Source organism: Heptranchias perlo, chromosome 1 (genome assembly GCF_035084215.1).
Source record: "Heptranchias perlo isolate sHepPer1 chromosome 1, sHepPer1.hap1, whole genome shotgun sequence".
Taxonomy (NCBI): Eukaryota; Metazoa; Chordata; class Chondrichthyes; order Hexanchiformes; family Hexanchidae; genus Heptranchias; species Heptranchias perlo.
The window spans coordinates 38,801,064-38,817,534 of record NC_090325.1 but is presented as its reverse complement, the minus strand read 5'-3'; the positions used below and the strand labels follow the sequence as shown (position 1 = coordinate 38,817,534).

The window sequence follows — 16,471 nt, the reverse complement described above, 5'->3', positions numbered from 1 at the left end:
TGTACAGAACATCAGCAACCAAAACTAATGAGAACAATTGTAAACAATTTTACAACACCAAGTTATAGTCCAGCAATTTTATTTTAAATTCACAAGCTTTCGGAGATTTTCTCCTTCCTCAGGTAAATGTTTCAAGATCTCCTTGAAGCCTACGCATTTATACATATTGAATAATACATGGTGTTTACAGACTGCCTCTGCAACTGCCCGTTGCCAAGGCAATCACCGTGTTCAGACAGAGAGGTGTCATCTGCAGAACCCCCGAATACACATTCAACAAAAAAACAAACAGGGAAAAAAAAACAGAGAAAAAAAAAGAGAAAAAAAAACAGAGAGAGAGGCAGAAACATCCGGAAGGCAGAGAGAGCCAGCAAATGACCCATTATATTAAAAACAGATAACATTTGTTCGCTGGTGGGGTAACGTGTAGCGTGACATGAACCCAAGATCCCGGTTGAGGCCGTCCTCATGGGTGCGGAACTTGGCTATCAATTTCTGCTCGACGATTTTGCGTTGTCGTGTGTCTCGAAGGCCGCCTTGGAGTACGCTTACCCGAAGGTCGGTGGATGAATGTCCATGACTGCTGAAGTGTTCCCCGACTGGGAGGGAACCCTCCTGTTTGGCGATTGTTGCGCGGTGTCCGTTCATCCGTTGTCGCAGCGTCTGCATGGTCTCGCCAATGTACCATGCTCTGGGGCATCCTTTCCTGCAACGTATGAGGTAGACAACGTTGGCCGAGTCACAGGAGTATGAACCATGCACCTGGTGGGTGGTGTCATCTCGTGTGATGGTGGTATCTGTGTCGATGATCTGGCATGTCTTGCAGAGTTTACCGTGGCAGGGTTGTGTGGCGTCGTGGACGCTGTTCTCTTGAAAGCTGGGTAGTTTGCTGCGAACGATGGTCTGTTTGAGGTTGGGTGGCTGTTTAAAGGCGAGTAGTGGAGGTGTGGGGATGGCCATAGCGAGGTGTTTGTCCTCATTGATGACATGTTGAAGGCTGCGGAGAACATGGCGTAGTTTCTCCGCTCCGGGGAAGTACTGGACGACAAAGGGTACTCTGTTGGTTGCGTCCCGTGTTAGTCTCCTGAGGAGGTCTATGCGATTTTTTGCTGTGGCCCGTCGGAACTGTCGATCGATGAGTCGAGCGTCATATCCCGTTCTTACTAAGGCGTCTTTCAGCGTCTGTAGGTGTCCATCGCGTTCCTCCTCGTCTGAGCAGACCCTGTGTATTCGCAGGGCCTGTCCATAGGGGATGGCCTCTTTGACGTGGTTAGGGTGGAAGCTGGAAAAGTGGAGCATCGTGAGGTTGTCCGTGGGCTTGCGGTAGAGTGAGGTGCTGAGGTGCCCGTCTTTGATGGAGATTCGTGTGTCCAAGAAAGAAACTGATTCTGAGGAGTAGTCCATGGTGAGCTTGATGGTGGGATGGAACTTGTTGATGTTATCGTGTAGTCTCTTTAGTGATTCCTTGCCGTGGGTCCATAGAAAGAAAATGTCGTCGATGTATCTGGTGTATAGTGTTGGTTGGAGGTCTTGTGCAGTGAAGAAGTCCTGCTCGAACTTGTGCATGAAAATGTTGGCGTATTGGGGTGCGAATTTGGTCCCCATGGCTGTTCCGTGTGTTTGGGTAAAGAACTGGTTATCGAAGGTGAAGACATTGTGATCCAGGATGAAGCGGATGAGTTGTAGGATGGCTTCCGGAGATTGGCTGTTGTTGGTGTTGAGTATTGATGCTGTCGCAGCGATGCCGTCATCGTGGGGGATACTGGTGTATAGTGCCGAGACGTCCATCGTGGTGAGAAGTGTTCCTGGTTCAACTGGTCCGTGGGTACTGAGTTTTTGTAGGAAGTCTGTAGTGTCGCGACAGAAGCTGGGGGTTCCCTGTACGATGGGTTTCAGGATGCCCTCGATGTATCCAGAGAGGTTCTCACACAGGGTTCCGTTGCCTGATACGATGGGACGTCCGGGTGTGTTGGCTTTGTGTATCTTTGGGAGGCAGTAGAAGTCTCCCACGCGGGGATTACGTGGGATGAGAATGCGTAGGATGCTTTGAAGGTCTGGATCGAAGGTCTTGATCAGTTTGTTGAGCTGGTGGGTGTGTTCTTTGGTCGGATCTGCGGGTAACCGTCTGTAGTGTTCCTGGTTGTCCAGTTGTCGGTATGCTTCTTTGCAATAGTCTGTTCTGTTCTGTATGACTATGGCTCCTCCTTTGTCCGCTGGTTTGATGACGATGTTGCGGTTGGTCTTGAGAGCGTTGATGGCGTTGCGTTGTGCTCGGGTGACATTCTGGACTGTCTTCAGACTCGGGTGACATTCTGGACTGTCTTCAGACTGTCTTCACACTACAGACGGTTACCCGCAGATCCGACCAAAGAACACACCCACCAGCTCAACAAACTGATCAAGACCTTCGATCCAGACCTTCAAAGCATCCTACGCATTCTCATCCCACGTAATCCCCGCGTGGGAGACTTCTACTGCCTCCCAAAGATACACAAAGCCAACACACCCGGACGTCCCATCGTATCAGGCAACGGAACCCTGTGTGAGAACCTCTCTGGATACATCGAGGGCATCCTGAAACCCATCGTACAGGGAACCCCCAGCTTCTGTCGCGACACTACAGACTTCCTACAAAAACTCAGTACCCACGGACCAGTTGAACCAGGAACACTTCTCACCACGATGGACGTCTCGGCACTATACACCAGTATCCCCCACGATGACGGCATCGCTGCGACAGCATCAATACTCAACACCAACAACAGCCAATCTCCGGAAGCCATCCTACAACTCATCCGCTTCATCCTGGATCACAATGTCTTCACCTTCGATAACCAGTTCTTTACCCAAACACACGGAACAGCCATGGGGACCAAATTCGCACCCCAATACGCCAACATTTTCATGCACAAGTTCGAGCAGGACTTCTTCACTGCACAAGACCTCCAACCAACACTATACACCAGATACATCGACGACATTTTCTTTCTATGGACCCACGGCAAGGAATCACTAAAGAGACTACACGATAACATCAACAAGTTCCATCCCACCATCAAGCTCACCATGGACTACTCCTCAGAATCAGTTTCTTTCTTGGACACACGAATCTCCATCAAAGACGGGCACCTCAGCACCTCACTCTACCGCAAGCCCACGGACAACCTCACGATGCTCCACTTTTCCAGCTTCCACCCTAACCACGTCAAAGAGGCCATCCCCTATGGACAGGCCCTGCGAATACACAGGGTCTGCTCAGACGAGGAGGAACGCGATGGACACCTACAGACGCTGAAAGACGCCTTAGTAAGAACGGGATATGACGCTCGACTCATCGATCGACAGTTCCGACGGGCCACAGCAAAAAATCGCATAGACCTCCTCAGGAGACTAACACGGGACGCAACCAACAGAGTACCCTTTGTCGTCCAGTACTTCCCCGGAGCGGAGAAACTACGCCATGTTCTCCGCAGCCTTCAACATGTCATCAATGAGGACAAACACCTCGCTATGGCCATCCCCACACCTCCACTACTCGCCTTTAAACAGCCACCCAACCTCAAACAGACCATCGTTCGCAGCAAACTACCCAGCTTTCAAGAGAACAGCGTCCACGACGCCACACAACCCTGCCACGGTAAACTCTGCAAGACATGCCAGATCATCGACACAGATACCACCATCACACGAGATGACACCACCCACCAGGTGCATGGTTCATACTCCTGTGACTCGGCCAACGTTGTCTACCTCATACGTTGCAGGAAAGGATGCCCCAGAGCATGGTACATTGGCGAGACCATGCAGACGCTGCGACAACGGATGAACGGACACCGCGCAACAATCGCCAAACAGGAGGGTTCCCTCCCAGTCGGGGAACACTTCAGCAGTCATGGACATTCATCCACCGACCTTCGGGTAAGCGTACTCCAAGGCGGCCTTCGAGACACACGACAACGCAAAATCGTCGAGCAGAAATTGATAGCCAAGTTCCGCACCCATGAGGACGGCCTCAACCGGGATCTTGGGTTCATGTCACGCTACACGTTACCCCACCAGCGAACAAATGTTATCTGTTTTTAATATAATGGGTCATTTGCTGGCTCTCTCTGCCTTCCGGATGTTTCTGCCTCTCTCTCTGTTTTTTTTTCTCTTTTTTTTTCTCTGTTTTTTTTTCCCTGTTTGTTTTTTTGTTGAATGTGTATTCGGGGGTTCTGCAGATGACACCTCTCTGTCTGAACACGGTGATTGCCTTGGCAACGGGCAGTTGCAGAGGCAGTCTGTAAACACCATGTATTATTCAATATGTATAAATGCGTAGGCTTCAAGGAGATCTTGAAACATTTACCTGAGGAAGGAGAAAATCTCCGAAAGCTTGTGAATTTAAAATAAAATTGCTGGACTATAACTTGGTGTTGTAAAATTGTTTACAATTGTCAACCCCAGTCCATCACCGGCATCTCCACATAATGAGAACAAGTGTGAGAAATACACCTTCAGGGCATATGATGAACAGTTCTGTACACGAATCCAGGTAGCATAAGAAATTTTTAAAAAATGTGTTAGAAGCACAAATTCAGCTTAAAGGGTATGATGTAATAGTCACTACAGAGGCCTGGCTATGAGCTGGGCATGATTAGCAGACCAATATTCCTGGCTATAGGGTCTTTAGAAAGGACAGGGAAATTGGAAATGAGGAGGAATAGCAATATTGATGAAAGATACAATTACAGCAGTGGAAAGTAAGGATTTCGGTAAGGATGAACAGGCAGTAGAAACAGTACGGGTAGAACTAAGGAACAGTAAAGGATGCAAGACTCTGGTGGGAGTTGTCTACAAATCTCCTGACAGTACTGATGTAGTCGGGGGTGGTGGATGTATAAATAAGGAGATCAGGGACGTAAGTAATAGAAACAATGTAGTTATAATGGGAGATTTTAATTTTCATACACTGGGAGAAGCAGAATAGCTCAAGTAGTAAACGCAATAAATTTCTAGAATGTATTCGGGACAGTTTTCTGGAACTGTATATTTTAGAAACAACAAGTGATAAGGCCATGTAAAATTTAGTGATGAGTAATGAGCCAGAATTAGTTAACAATCTGACTGTAATACAATATCTTGTGAATTGTGACCATAATGTGATTGAATTTGATATCAGGTATGAGAAGGAGAAGCGAGAATCCCAAACCAGGGTTTTAAATTTAATCCAAGGTAAGGCAAACTTTGAAGGGATGAGAAATAAATTGATCACAATAAACTGGGCTGAGCTGTTAATTGGTAAACCTACAGACAAAGGGTGGGAAGTATTCAAAGAAGATTTGGTACCATACAAAACCAGTACATACCCATGAAAGGCAATGGCTCCACATCTGCGGTTAAGCAACCAACAACAATTTGCATTTATATAGTGCCTATAACATAGTAAAACATCCCAAGGTCTTTCACAGGAGTGTTATCAAAAAAAAATTAACACCAAGCCACATAAGGAGATATTAAGACAGGTGATCAAAAGCTTGGTCAAAGAGGTAGGTTTTAAGGAGCATCTTAAAGGAGGAGAGAGAGGTAGAGAGGCGGAGAGGTTTAGGGAGGCAATTCCAGAGCTTAAGACCTAGGCAGTTGAAGGTGCGGCCACCAATATTGAAGCAATGAAAATTGGGGATGTGCAAGAGGACAGAATTGGAGGAGCGCAGAAATCTCCAGTGCTTAATTTAGTTTTTTTTTATGGTTGTTCCATAAATGAAAGTCAAATCAGAGCAAATTCTTAAATTTTGCTCATCTCACTGGACTTGTGTGCTTAATCCAATACATGGATTGACAGCCATTAATTCTGGCATAAGTAAGAATCTGGTGCAATAATTTCCTCTCTCTATTACTTTAGAGGAAGCTCAGAAACATAATCCAGTATTATTAAAAGTAGAACCCTACACATTATTTAAAGAATATATTTTAGTTATTTTTGAGTGTTTTAAGTTTCTAGAAAACTATAAACCTTTATGATATAAAATGGAAAAGCAAAATACTGCCGATACTGGAAATCTGAAATAAAAACAGAAAATGTTGGAAACACTCAGCAGGTCAGGCAGTATCTTTCATCAGAACTGGAAGATGTTAGAGATTAACAGTTTTTAAGCAAGTACAGAGCCGGCGGAAAAGGGTGAGGGGAGGGGGATGGAAGGAAAGAACAAAAGGGAAAATCTGTGACATGGTGGAGGGCAGGGGTGATTAAATGTCAAAAGGGATGATGGCACAAGGCAAAAGGGGGTGGTAATGGGACAAGTAAAGAAACAGAAGATTGGTCCAGAGGAGGTGTAAATGGTTGCAGCAGAATAGTAGAGGTGGGGGAAGCATGGAAAATCTGGCAAAGAGAAGAAAATTCCCTTGTTCTGGGAATGTGGCGGAGAAAGGTGGGTAGACCCCAGGGTTTTGACATGAAATGGGGTTGATTATATAGAAAAATACTTACTGGGCTCTCCCTTGTTACACTGCCATAGAACTGCAGGTTAGAAGCATCCGTTATGAGAAGTTCTGCTATACTGGCATGGCAGTAGATTATGGGTAACTCTTCATTCAGTACAACAGAATTTCAGAATGTTACGAGGCAAAGTTCTACAAAAAATGTCTGCTTCCAGACGGCCATGAGCCAGCTGGTGTAGAGCACAAACAAAACAGGGTGACGATAGATGACAGACAGACAGAACTAAGTGTAAAGGTGTTTCTACCTTTATAACATTTAAGTTTATAGGGCGATTCAGAAAAATATATTTTCATCACCTCCCTCAAACAATACACCCTTTTTTCTACCAAAGTGTGTTTGCCATTATTTTATTACAAGTTACGTTGGCAAGGACGTTTTCAATAGAGGTCAAAAACTCAGTCCTTACAGATTGTATTTACAGTCAATAATCTGTTTTGTATGCAAATTTCTTTCTATTATCTTGAAGAACTGCAAATTAGACCCACTGTTTACTGAATATTTTGCAGACATTTCATTAAAGAACTCAGATTGAGTGCCCCCAATGATGTCAGTGTCTGAGATGTTGTCTCTTGAATGAATAAATTTAAATTCAGAATTAACCTGCCTCATGGCTCCATTGGCAAGTACGCTGATTATAATGATCGCTGAGCCATACCGACCAGGAAGATCTAAAATCTGATCCCAGGTCTGCGCTGAGTTAGCTGATCTCAGTCAGAGTGGCAGAATGGGTGATATAGTAGGTCACAATGCCCCTAGGCTAGGCAGGGAAAACACAGCCAGAGTTCCCATTCCCCTGATTACTATCCAATGACCTCAGGAGAGCGATTACCTGCATGACAAAATGAGTCCAAGAATCAGCTCAGCACTGATGCCCATCCCTTCCTCCTCCATAATCAAATAGTCTGCTGTCACTCACTGTCTAGGCTCACACTTGAAGAATAGCCACTAGAGTGTGGTGCTGCAAGGCAGTCACATCCACGAAACCATACCTCAGCAATAGTCAGCACTTGGCACTTTTAAGAGAGGAGAGGAGAAAATTGGGGGAAATTTAATTATGAAATAGCAAAACAAAAAGGGTAATCTTCCCATTCTGCGGTCCAAGAAAGTGAGCCTTGTCTGCTGAGAGTACACATATTGGAAATTCAATTGTCCACCCCATTTTATGTTAGTAGTTGGACAATCGTGCACAGCACATGCCCAAATTTCCAATATGCAATGTGAGCGAGGCTCCTCATTAGGAGCACAAAATCAGAAAATTACACCTAAAGTATCAACAAGACTTTAGCCCGGCTGATAAAGGTAAAAGTGTTCACCAAACTAAATGCCAATTCAGGATTTTGACAAGAGTTAACCCTGCTAATATTTATTAACCAGGGTTCTATGCACTGGATGACTCTTAATTTGCTGTTTGTTTGCTCCCCCTAGAGGCTGAAGGTTTCAAATGTTTAGGTCATATAAAATACTTCAGATTTTTTTGATCACAATGTTTAATTCTGTGTGGGTTTGCTGTCCGTAAAGTCACAACATAATTCCAGCAATAGTATTAACTGGATCAGCTAAAGGCAATATCATTATCTTAAAAAGTAGAACTCTAGATTTTTAAAGGATTAAACAAAAGCAAAAGTAAGAGTTAATATTATTGGGATTCCGACAAAAGAGGGAGAAAAACCTCAACTGGGATAGTTGCAATTGGCCTTAGTAACTCTGAACTAGGGAAGGGAAAGATCAGTGAGGGCTCCTGCTCCTGATAATTTTGCAGTGACCCCATGATCAGTGATCACTCTCGACCTTTTTGACCCACAATAGTTGAGTATCCTGAAAATATTTAATGTCTCGGCTCACACAAGAAGTATAATCACTTGGGCAAGGTATCATAGGTTGCCTGGTGGCTGTAAAACCATACTCCAGCAAGAGTCATCACCTCGAGAAGAGAGGATAAGAAAATAGGATGAGGAAAAAAAAAGGTAAAACTGAGAAAATTTGTATGGAGTCAAAGGATTGATGTGAAGAAATAGAGCAGCTGAAGGCAACAGTGAAGGTTGTGTTTGGAACTGAATGTTTAACTCTGTGTGGGATTGCTGTCCGTAAAGTCCCAATAGTATTAACTGGATCAGCTAAAGGCAACATCATTATCTTCAAACATTAAACTGAAGGTTGGTTGACTGTAATTAGATATGGGTTCACAGCCACAATTTTGCACATAGCAAGTTTCCAACCTCAGCAAGTGACCTGGAAATAAAATCAGATCAAACCTGACTGGTCCTGCACAACTCTTAACAACTAACTACAAAGTTGTGTTGGTAGAGACTGGCGAGCATGCTGCGCAGAGCAATACTTTGATCAAAGTATTCCTCCATTTTATAGAGAAAAATAAATGAAGGCCTCGAAATTCAGGAGTGCCCATTATTACCCCTCGCTCAGGGTACGTACTCTGGACACAAATGGTGCGGTCTGAGGAACCACGGATATTGGGTCTCAGACCTCATTCAAATACCAACCGCACTGCGGGAGGAGTCCAAGAAGGTAAGTGCAGGAAGTTCGGGCCACTGCAGCCCACAGGTAAATGATGGCCTTGGGGAATTATTGCGGGTCTCGGAGTGGGTGGGGGGTTCACGGGTCTCTGGAGGGTTGGTGAGCTTTGTGGAGGGGGAATCATGGGTTTCGGGGGTGGAGCGTTCAGTGGCCGGGGTGTGTAGCGTTAGCTGGCAGTGGCTTGCAGGATCAGGGTCTGGAGGTCGGTGATCTCGGGGCCAGGGGAGAGGGAGATCGGGGATCGAGAGGGTAGTTTAATGTGAGGTTGGGAGGAGTACACCTGCTCCTCCCAACTCCACATTCAGGTAAGTAACTTACCTTTTTTGTCCCATTTTCCTACTTTTTCCCCGAAACAGTCCTATTTTCCTGGATTTTCACACCCTTTTGTATTCTATTTAAAGTAATTATCCCAGTGCCTTTTTGAATGTTGTAATCAATTTATCATTGATCACCACATGTAGCACAGCATTCCACATTCCAATATCTGCAGGAAAACTTTCTTCTAATCTTTCTCTTTATGTAGCTAATGCTTATCTTAACATCATGGTCTTTGATTTACCTACCGATGGAATTAATTTATCTATGTTTACCTTTATAATTTTGAACACCTCCAACAAATCTCCTCAATCTTCTCCATTCAAGAAAAAGATTCTTGCCTTTCCTGATATCATCCTAGTAGGTCTACGTTCCACTTTGTTCAGGGCTATTATATCCCTCCTTTAGTGAGAAGCCCAAAGCTGCACACAGTATTCCAGATATGGCGTAACCGTAATTTTACACAGTCATCGTGATCCTGTTGCTTTTGTATTCAATCCCTTTCAATGCAAAGCCCCAAATCTTATTGACCTTCTTTGTGGTTTATTTTAACCTCTCCACCGCTTTTAAAAAATGATGTATAATCGAATCTTGTGGACTTTAAATCCATTAAATGTTGGCCTCACTCGATACCCTAAAACTGTCTAGAGAACTGGTCCTCTCTGTTTTAAACAGAAAAAATAAACACTCAAAAAATACAAAAACAATTTAATGACTCCCAGCCCACCCCCCTCTATGATGAACACATGAACCAGATATCTGCCAGTCCTAGCAAGTGTTGCATGGATTGTGAATGCAGTAGGAAAATCAACAAAATGTGAGTCTCCTTTTCCTACATACTCATGTTACCCCATGTTTACCCTTTCCTCACCACTTTCCTCAGCACTACCATGAACACCCCACTCAACCTAGAGTCCAGACTTCAAGAATAATAGGGTGTCACCAGCTTTCCACCACCCTCCAAAACTGTCTCCCTGCTGCTGGTACCCAGTACACAATATGCGTCAATCCTGCCTCCCTCTTTGTCTCCACTCAGCTTGTGGCTTCCTGATAAAAATCAATAACATCTATTTATTATGTGCAGTGCTACCCAACTATGTGCAATTGTCTACATACTTCTGTATGTATCTTAAATGTCATGTAACAAGTGCCATGAGTCATATGTAACATTTGCAGATAGCAATCAAAAGAGCTTAAATTCTAACAAGAGTCAGAGGGGAATGGAATCAAATGAACTCCTAATTGTCCTAAAAACTAAATAATTAAAGCCCACAAGAAAATTGTGAGTAGAAGAAAGAAAATCTTCTGTGGAGAATATGCTTTATGTCTCCTTCAGCCTGGATGGGGGTGGGTTAGTAATTCTCCTGAGGGAGATAGTTTATGTCAAATCCTAATCAATCCAGTAAACATTACAAAGGGCAATAATTAGCTATGATTAATTAATTATTGTTAATAACATAACAGGTCTGTTAAATGTTTCATGATCAGTGTGTTGTTGACCTTATCGAAAATCACTGAGCCATCAAGATCTGACACAGCAAGACAAGTTCTGATATATTTATACACCAGCTTTGGTCATGAAAGTTTTGTAATGTATGTGAACTTGACCACATAAGCTTCAAAGCTGTGAGAGAGAAGGGGCAATGCTGCCTTCCTGTACCCCAAGTGGAGAGCCATATTCTGGTAGGAGATAGAGCTACTGGGAAGCAGGATCCGATTCTCCAACCCACTCTCTCTGCAACCATGGCTCCCCATTGGGAATGCAGCTTTGTGTAAAGCACTTTTGCATTTACACTTCATTTTACCCTTAATAGCACTTTTGCGTGATTTATAATCACAGGGCAGTGTGTTCCCTCTACACCTCCCAAAATCCCACATTGCAACTAATGAGTGTCACCCTATTCGGTGATCACTGCCCACTGAGAAAGAGCCATCTCTTTGGATGCTACTCCACTCTGCTCTTTTACAACCTCTTAACTTGCTCTTGACTGAACCACAAATGAGGATCATGCTATAGAAAATTGTGTTCTCCAAAATTCCCAGCCTTCAGTTCCAACCTTTATTGTTCAAATTTCACTGATGGGTAATCCGCTCCTCCGTACATTCATTGCAAAATTATACTCCAACTACAGGGGAAAAGGACGTATGTAAATGAGTGGATGATACAGTTTCAATGTAAGGTCTGATATTGGGTGCAAAGTAGCGATGGAGGAACGGCCGGCAGTGAAGAAATATTTATGTCGAAGGCCGTGACCGGGTAACGGAAAGTAGCAAATGTGAAGCGGGCCTGTGGGAAGTTAGACATAGGGCCATTGACCGGACAGAGAAGTGGCCAAAGATCATTTTTTGGTGTTGGAATCTCACCTGAAAGGGGACAAAAGTTAAAGCTATAGATTTATAAGTATGAGAAAGTGCTGTTTATGAAACTTAGAACTTACATAGTTACTTACCTTGCAAATGTAGCTCCTACGGGGCTGCTTCTCCATTTATAGCTGCAGTTTAGACCAACCCTTCTGTTCTTTGGCCACCCGATAGAGGGTGGGGGCAAGGGGGGTCGCAGGCAAGTTGGTGGACGTTCTCGTATGTCTGCTCCTGGGCATGGCAAAGACAACCATTCAGAGGTCCAGGATGAGCGTGGCTCGCGGGGAGGGTTGCTCTGGCTGCCTGCCTCTCTTTCGTGGTCGAGTCCATGCCTGGTCGTCTTGGAGAGGGAATATGCGAACAGGGGACTCCACCCAGTGTCCTGGCCAATATTTATCTCTTAATCAACACAACAAAAAAAATCTAATTATCTGGTCATTTATCTCATCCGGTTTGTGGGATCTTGTTGTAGGGAAGCTGGCTGCCGTGTTTGCCTTCATTACAAAAGTGATTACAATTTAAAAGTACCTCATTGGCTGCGAAAAACTTTGGGATACCCTGATGTCATGAAAGGCGCTATGTAAATGCATGATCTTTCTTTTTTTTCTTTCTTTAATAACTTTGAACCCCTAGACTAGATTCAGACCAGTAACTATCATTCAGTACCTTGAAATCAGCTTACTTCCTGAAATAACAATGCGAAATTTCATCATCAAACCTCACATCAGTGAAAGTAGTGCAATGCTGGATTTCAATCCCATAAATGCTATTAATGGAACTCCTGCCATGATTCTTGCTGTCCTGGTGATTTCTCAGAGCAAATTACATAAACAAACCTTGCTACAATCTTTTAATTTATTTGTCTAATCACAGTTTGCACAGTGTACAGTATGTTGATTAGCTGTACAGCTGTTTCTTCAAATTCAAAACAAGGAGCAGTTGGATATCAGCATGTATCCCTTCTAATTGGAGGCTCAAATTCCATTCCTCTTACATTGTAAAATTATTCTCTTGCAGTCATTATGTATTCTGGACTTTTTTTTGTTACCAATTTTCAGTTTTCTTATGCTGAAGGCCCAGACTCTGCTGGAGTAGAGGCCCATGGGCACAGCAGCCACCTTACCTAAGTAGCCATTCTTCATGTATGACCTGGACAATGAATGTTGGTATATTATTTGCTGTGGAAGACATCACAGCTGAGCCTGATTCTGTTCTTCTTCAGCATCCACACACAGACTTTCCATCTGGCAGTATTGATCGTGATCAGAAGCAGGGATCCTGTAATCTGGAAAAGGACTTTAACCCATGGCCCTCTGACGCCGAAGTGACAGTGCTACCACTGAGCCAAATCTGACACCTAATTAGCTGTCTGCTTATAAAGTTAGAATTACATGTCATATAATCAATGAGAATTATATGAGTATTACACTAACAATGGGTACCTGGTCTCGAATACTGAAAAATCAATAACATTAATGAACAGAACATTTTCTGACCATGAAGTGCTGGGAGATATATATTTGAATCAGATGAAGCCATCTGTGGATTGATGCTTTGTACAAAGCATTTCGGCTTAAGACAATGGATATTGTTTACACCTTCATGTGAATCATCCAGACTTATTCATTTAAGAACAGCAGGAGATAGTTTCGAGGCATCCCTACCTGGGAGGGGAGGGGTGAGTGACAGCCAGTTTATTTAGCAGCCTACTGGCCAACCCGCCAGACAGGGAGAGCTGAGAGAGGAATAGAGGTCAAACTGCTGGCTTCCTGTCCAGTTAGGAAACAAAAAGCAGTATAGCTCTCATTTTACACTAATTTTTTGAAGAATGTTTGGTAATATGTCAATGTATAAACTTTGCCATAACAACGGTTTATACATCGATAGCATTTGCTTTTAAAGTGCTTTTATTGAGTGATAAACAGTGAGGGTAGGAGGAAAAAAGGGTAATGGGAAAAGATTAGGGTGAGGGACCAAAGGCACGGTCAAATAGAACAGCTTTGAGGAAGCTTTTTGAAAGCAAGGAGGGGGGTGCCAAAGCAAAGCAAATAGACAGCACTTCCCTGATGGTAGATTGACATTGTAGAATTCTCTGCTCAACATTAAGTAAACTGATAACCACAGAAATGATGCCAGAATCAAATGCTAGTGAGGACTGTGAAGCAGAGCAATATGGCTTCACTGGGATGTATCACCAGTTTGTATTCCTCAATCAGAACTCCAGGCAGCCGTGACTTATTTACACCTGACTTGGTCTTGGGCTGCAATATTTTGGTTATTGAACGTGAGCCTTAAGAAATATTTGGGATAGAGGAGCTGGAGCATTTCTTGGGGTTGCTTTCCGTGGTCAAATTGGTAGGGTGATTGAAGATGTCATTGGCTTATCCTTTGGTTTCCTTCGAATGTGGTCAACCCAGAAAAACTGGTGCTAATGGATACTTTCAGATAAGGATAGGAACATAGGAACAGGAGTAGGCCATTCAGCCCCTCATGCCTGCTCTGCCATTTGATAAGATCATGGCTGATCTGTGATCTAATTCCATATACCTGCCTTTGGCCCATATCCCTTAATACCTTTGGTTGCCAAAAAGCTATCTATCTCAGATTTAAATTTAGCAATTGAGCTAGTATCAATTGCCATTTGTGGAAGAGAGTTCCAAACTTCTACCACCCTTTGTGTATAGAAATGTTTTCTAATCTCACTCCTGAAAGGTCTGGCTCTAATTTTTAGACTGTGCCCTCTATTCCTAGAATCCCCAACCAGCAGAAATAATTTCTCTCTATCCACCCTACCTGTTCCCCTTAGCTACTTCACTTGAGACTTCATATTTTAGTTAGTGATATGATCAGTACAGTTAATTCCAAGCATAATACAATAGCAATGGAGCTGATAAGTCAGGGTCCAAGGTTATATGTCGATATCCAGTTCCCTTAACCAGGGGCAAACTTGGCGATGACAATATTGAGTTTCACAACTGCACCAAAGCAAAGATCTTGCATATGTTTTACATTAAATCTATTTGTGAGTGAAAATGCATGGAATTATTGACTTTATTATTAAGGGTCAGGTTTTTGATATGTGATAGAATTGTGGCCTTTACAGGAGTTGTTTTTCCCCCAGATTTCTCCGTTCCTCTCGTGGACTGTTAATTCATAGTGGGGTATTGTTGTGAATGTCTCGCACCTTTCAGTACCTTGCAGAAGTGACCATCCCTGAGGTATAAACCAAGACAGAGGATGTTGGCTATTTGGGGAAAAACGCAGCTGAGCCTGATATTATTTCACCTCATATCCACAAATTCACAATTTCCACGAGGGTCACTGGATAGTGATTAGGAGACGAAACCTTTGTCAGTTTTCCCCCCTCACTAGCCGAGGGGCAATGTATAACATTCTTATTGCTGTCGTAATTGAATTTATTTTTGTTTGTAAAGTGCACTCTCCCCACTGGAATTTCCCCGCCTCCCGTTCTCAAGGCACAATCCCGGCGCAATCGGGTTCCTCCCACTTTCCGCAACTCCTCCAGCAATGGACAAGACACAACGGGACAGAATTTTGGGCCCTGTAAATCTTGCCTTAACAAAACTTGCAGAGTACAACTTTTGCATTTGTGTATCAATCAGTTAGGGATATTGAGCAGGCTTGCAATTGAAGTTATTAGAAATCAGTTCCCCACTTAAAAATGGGAAAAATTATACAATTGCGTTATTACTAAATAATAAAAAAATGTAGAAATGTCAATTATAGTAATAAATTCACAAAAGCAATTGCATAATTTAACCATTGCTCCACAGGACTTCTGCACTGCACTGCGAGGGAGAGGATAGGGACAGGTGACACCTCTTTCAAGCTGTACTCTTATTTTAAATTAAGCTTCGTAGGTGAAAGGCTGAGGCCCATAGCACAGGACACCACCAAGGCTGAAAACAGTAGAGGACTATTTATAACAGTGCCAGTTACAACTCAGTGCCAACTACAACTCAGGACTACATGCATGCGAAACAGTGGAAGCAACATGCTATAGACAGAGCTAAGCGATTCCACAACCAACGGATCAGATCAAAGCTCTGCAGTCCTGCCACATCCAGTCGTGAATGGTGGTGGAGCAATTAAACAACTAACGGGAGGAGGAGGCTCTGCAAACATTCCCTTCCTTAATGATGACGGAGTCCAGCAAATGAGTGCAAAAGACAAGGCTGATGCGTTTGCAACCATCTTCAGCCAGCAGTGCCGAGTGAATGATCCATCTCGGCCTCCTCCCGATATCCCCACCATCACAGAAGCAAGTGGAATCAATGCAATTCACACTTTTCACCACCAGGGGAGCTCAATCTCTTAAAGGGAGGATGTTTCTTCGAAATCACTTAGAGGTAGCTGGTACCTGTTATTTGCTGAAAATAACAGTCTACTGTCTGCACAGAGTCTGAACAGAGATCAGACATCGCACACGTAAAACACAGATGCAGATCCCATCCCTATGTTTACACACTGATGAGTTTTGTTGAAACATTGAATAAAGTTTGCGCACTACTAAATCCCACATCCTCCAACCTGCACGCCAGACCTCACCAATCTGCCGATCTGAGTTAGGGCCAGGCCTGCGAGAGCACGTGCACCAACGTTCTCTGCTGATGCACTGGAGACCTTCGTGCAAGAGGTGGACAGAAGGAGGGACTGCCTTTATCTGCAGGGGGTGGGCAAGTGCCCCTCCAGACATATATTCAAAAGGCAGTGGGAGGCAGCGGGGCATGAAGTCAATGCCAGGCGCACAGCATCATGAACATG

General features: G+C 43.8%; 1 long non-coding RNA gene across 1 annotated transcript; it reads left to right on the top strand.

The window, feature by feature from the left end:
* The first annotated feature begins 8,767 nt into the window (after positions 1-8,767).
* Positions 8,768-14,719, top strand: LOC137325087 (uncharacterized). The gene is made up of 2 exons (XR_010963817.1): positions 8,768-9,037; positions 12,909-14,719. It is a non-coding gene; the product is annotated as an uncharacterized lncRNA (long non-coding RNA).
* Positions 14,720-16,471: the final 1,752 nt, after the last annotated feature.